This window comes from Corvus brachyrhynchos, unplaced genomic scaffold, assembly GCF_000691975.1.
Source record: "Corvus brachyrhynchos isolate BGI_N302 unplaced genomic scaffold, ASM69197v1 scaffold209, whole genome shotgun sequence".
In the NCBI taxonomy this organism is placed as follows: domain Eukaryota; kingdom Metazoa; phylum Chordata; class Aves; order Passeriformes; family Corvidae; genus Corvus; species Corvus brachyrhynchos.
In genome coordinates, this window is record NW_008246056.1 from 840,183 (window position 1) to 847,801 (window position 7,619).

At 43.3% G+C, this 7,619-nt stretch overlaps 1 long non-coding RNA gene across 3 annotated transcripts in view; it reads right to left on the reverse strand.

Annotated features, from left to right (window-relative positions):
* The window catches only part of LOC108449525, a 14,204-nt gene extending 7,650 nt beyond the window's left edge, over positions 1-6,554 (reverse strand). The window contains exons 1-2 of one of the 3 annotated variants that reach the window (XR_001865689.1): positions 6,003-6,554; positions 4,429-4,597 (exon numbers count right to left, since the gene is read on the reverse strand). This is a non-coding gene — a long non-coding RNA (uncharacterized LOC108449525). The remainder of the gene's footprint in view (positions 1-4,428; positions 4,598-6,002) is intronic. The other 2 variants (XR_001865690.1, XR_001865688.1) reach the window with 2 other exon arrangements.
* Between the last annotated feature and the right edge of the window lie 1,065 nt (positions 6,555-7,619).

Below are 7,619 nucleotides of genomic sequence, written 5' to 3' on the forward strand. Positions count from 1 at the left end.
GCATTCCTGGAATTAGATCAAGTTTTGAACTGGAGGCAAAATCAGTGGCTCACATCACGAAAAACAATTAAAAAAAAAAAACCAAAAAAACTGAAAAGAAAAAAAAAAGAATATCAAAACCTGTGCAATTATATTAGGCACAATAATATTAACAGCAATTATTGTCACTGTTATTTATTGATCAATGACTGTTGCAATTGGCATTTGGGAATAAATTCCCAAGAAGCTCTGGCTGCTCTACCCTGGAAGAGTCCAAGGCTAGGCTGGATGGAACTTAGAGCAACCTGGGATAGTGGCAGGTATCCCTGCCCATGGCAGGGGATTGAAATGGAATGATCCTTAAGGTCCCTTCCAACCAAAACTGTTCCGTGAACCATGATATCTGTGTTTTCAGGAAAAATGAGGTCATTTTTCAGCAAATTCTCATTCACTGTTTCCAGAACATCAGTCCCACTTCTCTATCTTGCTCATGCTTGGTCTTCACAGCAAACAGCCCAGTGAACTTTTTATGGAGAAGCTTTTCTGCTGCAGGGTAAATTCTACCCAAATCCTACAGAACAGTTCCATGAAGCAGCTGGAATGAACATTTGTGATTTGCTTTAGAAACCTAACTGCAGAATTTACATTCCTCAGGGAACAGGGACATTAGCTCTGATGACATTTTTTCCAGTAAACTGGCCCGAAGTTCAAATATTTGCAGCAAAATATTTCTGTTGACCATTGGGACATGTGTATGGATCACAACAGTGACACAAATAAATTTTAAATAGGTCAACGAGATAATTTCCAGGGCTAGTCAGGAAACAAGGATTCCACTCCACACCTAAGAAAAAAACTGACACCACTGAGAAAAGTATTACTCAACAAAAGCTGAAATTTAACAAAATTACATGATCACCATTTGCAAGTCAATTGAATGAAGGTTCATCAACTAAATTATTTCTTTTATCTCAGTTAATCTTACTGGATATAACATTCAAATCATGTTTTTTAATCACATTCTGGAAGGAGTTTTATCCATCTGAAACAGCTGCCTCTCTCAGCAGGTCTCTCTTGAGCTCAGAACATGAAGAGAAGAGGGGTAGCTCAAGAAATTATTCTTACAGAATATTTTCTGTAACAATGCAGAATAATACAGAAAACATTCTTTTTCTTTAGAAAAAAACAAAAGCAAACAATTAATTTTCTAGTTTGCTCATACAAAAAAAACCATAAACAACCAAAACCCCAAAGAAATGGTAAAAACCACTTGATCTAGAAACTCCACAAACTTTTTGTACCCCAGGATCAATGCAGCATCCAAAAGGATTTGGCATCAAGGGCATCCCATGGTTTGGGAGTACCTGATGAATAAGCAAGTGCTCAGAGGGAGGGACGCCTAAAGCTTTTTATAACATCTACAATAAACCTATGTAAACTCACTCCTCTGGCTCTGATTTCATTCACCTTGATACATTGGGCCATCATATAAATGCAGTAAAATTCTGAGGAACTCGCAAATTACTGGCTCGGACCTGTTAGAACTGGTGGAACCTGACAAAAATAAGAACACCTTTCATTTTCCTCAGGCAGTGATGCTGAGAAGGCAAAACTTTTAGCCAAGGACAGGTGGCAGGACTCTTCAAATCAACCCATGCTCCATCAAAAACAAGTCCTGCAGGAAAATTTGTGTGTATTACACTGTGCTAGTAGCACGTTAGTAAAAAGAAGGCAGTACACCTGAGAAATGTCTGTATTATGAAATATTTTGCATCTTGGCTAGTTTTTGTTATTCCCACAGCAGAAACAGCTCATCCTGTCTTTTTCATTCAAGAAGGAATTTTTTTTTAATGCAAGAGCTTCTTACAAAATTACATGTTTGGGATTCAACACTTCTAGATATTCACTTTTTCCCAGACTAAGATGGGAAAATACCCTCCTCAGGAAAAAAAAAAAAAAGTGCTTTGAAAAGTTGTAAGCATCTGAAATCAACATGTTTTAACAGATCACAATTTTTAATGTCAGCAGACCCAAAAGATGCTTGCAACAATCAGGATGAAAGAACAGTGCAATGCAGGTTCATTATAGCAGACCTTCTTCCTTTTTTAAAACTCCAGAAGTTACTTGCTTTGGCATCTGAGAAAGGCCTTATGGCACACATATCCTAGGTCCTGCTACTTTTTTTCAAAATATTAAATTTCTTTTGTCGGAAGTATGAGATGCTGGTGTGAGGAGGAGGAGGAGGAAGGTGAGCAGGTCTGCCTGGGTTCTGTCCATGTCACTTGGTCTCTTAACTTCTGGTCAGTTTTGGATGTTATCTTGTTTTGTCAGTGCCAGACATCTCTGTTTACCAGTTTGATTGAAATTAACCCGTGTGGTCCTTAACCTACCAAATACCCCTGTGCTGGAGTCCGGGGACAGTGAGAAACCCAAAATGCTCAAAAACTTGCTTATTAACTCCTCTCAAAGCCGAGCACTGCTCTGAGCAGGAGTTTGGCTGTACTGCTTTGCTGGGAGAGACAAGAATGTGTACTTTGTGATCTGATATCTCATAAGGAAGCAGCAGAGGAGTTGCTTAAATATCCCAGCCTCTAATGTGTTGAATGGGCACCGAGGCTGCTTGTTCCCTGCCATCTGTTCCGTGAGGAGTCAGAGCACTACGGAGTTCTTCTTTCAGCTTGACAGATCCAAAGACACTCTTATCTGAGAGAAAAGTGCCCTCAGGGAGAAATGGTAGGAGGTAAACCTTCTGCTAAGACTGTGCTTGCTGGCATCATGGCCATCATTCAGGAGTGCTGAAGAGAAGTGGGATTAGAGCAAAAACTGCTGACACGTGTTTGAATGAGACCTATGCAAGACTGTTGGTCAAGTAGTTCCCTAAATCTGCATCTATTCCAGGTGCATGCCATGATTGGTCTCCACAGGGGGTAGGGATGAGCCAAAGGGAAGCAGATCACAGAGTCTGCTTTTGGCATCCCCGCATTTTGGCTGCACAGCCACACATGAACATGATCTACGGAGATCACAGAGTCTGCTTTTGGCATCCCCGCGTTTTCGTTGCACAGCCACACATGAATATGACCTTAGGCTGCCATATGGATGGGGCATCTTTGTGAGGTAGATTCTTCACAGCCTGGGTGGGCAAATGGAGCACCAGGAAAGGATGCCAGCGCAGGAAGCCAAGGGCTTGCTCAGCCCAGAGTGTCTACAGGGGTGGCTGCTTCCATTGTAAAGCCTTGGCCCGAGAGGACAAACACTGGGCAAGCAAAGCACTGCTGAAGTTGCCTGGGAAACAGAGTGGGTTCCTTATGTCCATTCCACCATTTCCAGTGAAGGGCTGTGGGAGCAGCAGAACAGTGTCACCTCTGCACCCATCCAGCTGCTAGCTAGACCCCAGTGCACACCCCTGGCCTTCAGCTGCCTGTGCCCCAGCCCAGCTATGGTGGAGCTGTGTGACCTTGGATCTGACTGCTGGGAAAGAGCTGGGAAAAGCCTCACTGGAAGAGTCTCCTCTTCCCTTGGGAGCCACCCATAAACTCAGGGCCCTCACCTTTGGTGTTTGCATGAACTGCAAAGCAGCTGTGCCTGTGCCTGGCCATGCACCTCACTGATACACACCGGGGTCCTGCCTCATTTCTCCAAATTTTCCTGGCCATCCTGGCTGCTCCTGATCACGGGCACTCAGGTACTGTGACACTTTTGCATTCAGGTGCTGCAGGGCTGCACCCTGGTTGGTGAGACTCTACCCTGCCCACCCTGTTGGCTCCCAAACTGCCTTCCCATGGGGAGCATCATTAAACTCCCAGCTGTAGCTGCCTGCTCCATCACACCAGTTAATGGTGGGCACTCAGGAGAGGGACTAGCTAAGCCATGGTTATTTATCATTGGTTTAAATCAACTGAATTTAGGGACCTGTTTCTGATGCTTGGTAACCTGAAGAGAACCACTGTGTGTTCACTAAGGGTGGGAAAGACTTGTGCATTTGTTTTTGCTGTCAGGAAAATATCGTCCCCTGTATTCTCCAGAGATGTGTCCTGCTTATCTTCACATGACTGAAAGACTGGAAATTTCATCATTTCCTAGAAAGGCTATCATACAACCTAAAAAATTCTTAGCATTAGGAAATACTAAGAAAGAAAGCATCTTCTGGGAGGAAAAACTTTTAATCAGAAGCCTGTGAATTGAGCTGCTGACCAAGTAGCAGATTCTATGGGCAATATTTTTTGCTTTTGAGAGCCATGGACCACTGGAAGTGAGACCCACAAAAATCCCAGAGAAACCAACCAACCAACCAACATGTTCCAGGGACCAGCTTTCTCAGTGCCAAAAGCACAAGGACTACCAAAAACCAGAGTAACCAGGACATCTGAGTTGAGATGTCTGCACATTCCCACCCATTGGAAAACTCCCCACGGCTCCTGAGCAGCCTGGGGATCCCCATGGATCTACCTGTTGCCTCGTGGTTTGTTACAATTATGGTAAAGCAGTCAGGGAAGATTCCATGCATGTTCACAAAGACAATTTGCTGTTTAGAGAGAACTATCTTCATCCAGTTCATGGAGACCTGATCTCCGATGATTTTTTCTGTGGTTTGACCTGTATAAAAGGTCACTAAATACTAAAAAAAAAAAAGGTAAAATATATTATATAAAAATATAATGTAAAATAAAATATATTATATATTTTTATTAATGTATATAATATTTTATGTTATATAAAATATTACATAAAAAAAGGAAGTTCCATGTGTATGGAAAATCACGCTATGAGAAGCCAGCATCCATAAAGGAGACAGAGGATGCCTGAAACTTTATTCGAATAAAGGGAGAGAAACCACTGGGACACTCACTCGTGGGGTTTTCTCTCTCGAGGTTTAGGAGGGTGCAGCCTCCTTTTACCCTAAACTCCCACTTGCTGCCCTCTTCCTTTCCCCATTGGCTGAGGTACTAGGAAGGTACAGCCTTCCTGAACCGCCTACCACACATCCTGTACCCGTCATTTTACCCCAGAGCTCAGAAACTCAGGCGTGTGCGGCCTCATTTGTGTGTTTCAGGAGGCAGACTGTCCGGGCTCTGTAACAAACCTGCCGCTTGAAGTTGGTAAAGACATTAAGCCCCGTTTCAAAGATGTTAATACCCTCACCCATCCAGCTGTTTGTAAAGACATTATCACACATCTTTCCTTTCACATGCAACCACTTGTTTTCTTTTTTCAGTGACCACCCCAAGCTGACATGGTTATCCTCTAATACCCTTCCCCTTTTAAGGCTATAGATTCCTTATCTCCTATTGGTACAGAATATTTTAAGCAGTATTGCTGGAAAAAGCAGAAAGATTTACTTTAAAGGCAGTGCAGTACCTGCCTGGAGCCCCTTTTCCCAGTCCTGATCCAAGTGTGGGAGGGTATGTTTCTTTAAGGCTGGTTATGTGTTCATGTAACAAGGCAAGTGCATACGTGAAATGAGCTTCTGCTGAAGCTTTAAGTCTGCAGGGAATTTTCTAATGATCGTTTTTAGTTAATAGGCACAAGTTGTTAGCCTGAGCTGGGAAAGCCTTTTTTTGTGTGAGCCAATTCCACCCCCTCTTTTTTTTTTTTTTTCCTTTTTTTTTTTTTTGTCATGGATTTAGTTCCCACAGCTAATGCACCTAATAATGAGACTGGGCAAGCGAATGCCAGCGTAATGATATGGAGCTTGTTTGGCCCTGACAAAGAACACAGAGCGGCTGGATGGCCTAAACGGCAGGCCAAGGGCTCCATTCATCCCAAAGGATCTCTTGCCTTGCGTGCCACCGAATCCCACAGCAGGAAGGCCGCACCTCAGGGCGGGCGAGGTGTCCAGCAGGCCCCGCAGTGCCCCCCACAGTGCCCCCCAAGCCCCCGGCGCAGGGCCTGTCACTAAATGGGGGGCGAAACACAGGAACAATCAAGGGTTAAGCCCTTGGCTGAATATTTTAATTGCTGTTTCCTAACACACATACGCAGCAGCCAGTTAAGAGAGAGGGAAAACATCCTTTAAAACTTACCAGACAGGTTACAAGGACCTCGCTCAGCCGCAGCTCCCTCAGCTCCGGTGGACAGCAGGGGGTGGTGGTCTGTCTTTTTAACCGGCATTTTCCCCTCAGCGGTTTTCCTCTGCCCTTCCCCTCCTCTTGCAAGCTGAGTTAATAAACACCTAGCAGCTTACTCCGTGGCGTCTGTGTGCAAACAGCTCCCACTGAGCCAGTGAAAACTGTCCCTGCAGGAATTCCATTAGAGCCTTTTTCACCTTGGCCTCCCAGAGCACTGCACAAAGGAAGGTGGTGTTCCTGCATTCAGTCCATGGGACGGAGCAGGCCAGCCAAGATCTCTTCCCATCGTTCGTGTCCTGCCAGTTCAGTCACTCTGACTTTCTATTTCTGTGGCTTGGCTCCAGTTTTCCACTTGTCACATCCCACCAAATCCTCCTCAACTCAGGGAACTCCAAGCATGAGAGAAGAGCAGGTGAAAATCACTGCGGGCGTGAGAGACATAGGGCTGGCAGCAGATGGAAGCTCAGTGGTGTCCTAGAAGACCCCACTAGGACTCCTTCTCTGTACCAGGGATCAAACCAGAGGAAATTATGGGCTAAGCCTTGAGGGTATAATCAGAACTGTTTTGTAATACATAAAGTATTTTTAAAGTGGTACATTTTCTGGGTGGTATGTTTACTTTTTTTTTCCCCTGAATGTTTTTCTTTTACCAGGAAACTTGCCTGATACATTAAGAAAAAGAAAAGAAAAATACAAATAATTGGTTTCACCATCTGTAAATCTTCTATTAAGAACAAGAAATAACAGAAGAAAGTCCATGTAATACTCTCATTTTTGTTCTATCTATGTTGTGCATTGGAGTGAATAAGGTATTTTTTTAAGTAGCTCTATGGATAAGTAATTTGAGAGGAATCATTTACTTTAATGTATTTTACCTCTTACAGAATATCTGCCAGCAAATGATCATATTCTCAGTACTCTACAAGAATAATCAGCACTGAGAAGATTTTTTCATAATTTACATAGTATTGCATTATTTTAAACTAATTTCCCTCTTTGCTAGAGGAAATAATTTGCTTTGGTGTAGCTGAGTCTATGACATGTTCTTTGTCCTGAGCTGGATGACCATGAACTCCAATATTCGTGTGTGGAAATACTGACCCGTCCAAGGCTGAAATGTGTATAGACTGGTTGTTGGTGATAAACAAACTGTGAATGCTCACAGAAAGCTGACCTGAGGGGGACATTAGTATGGCTGGAGCAAATTCCTGTATAGATTTTAATGAGCTCTCATGGAGAAATGTTTGCAGAACCAGTTTGATCTGAAAGTGTCTGATGAGATGCTTCTATGTACAATCAGTACATTGGCAGGACCTCCATAAATCTGCCTTGCGCACTCTTTATGATCTTGTGATCAGGCACAGGGGAGATGCCATTACACAGATACATCTCCTTTGCTTCCCTCTAAAGAAAATTACTGATCAGGCTTTGCCTGTGGTTATGACGGGCAGGGAGATGGCACATGAAATTATGGATTCTGCTTTGCTACTGCAGGGTCTAGAAGGAAACTCTCAAGAAGCAATAGTCTGGGTTAGAGGTAGCATTGAGGTGTAGCATTATTATTTTTTTTAA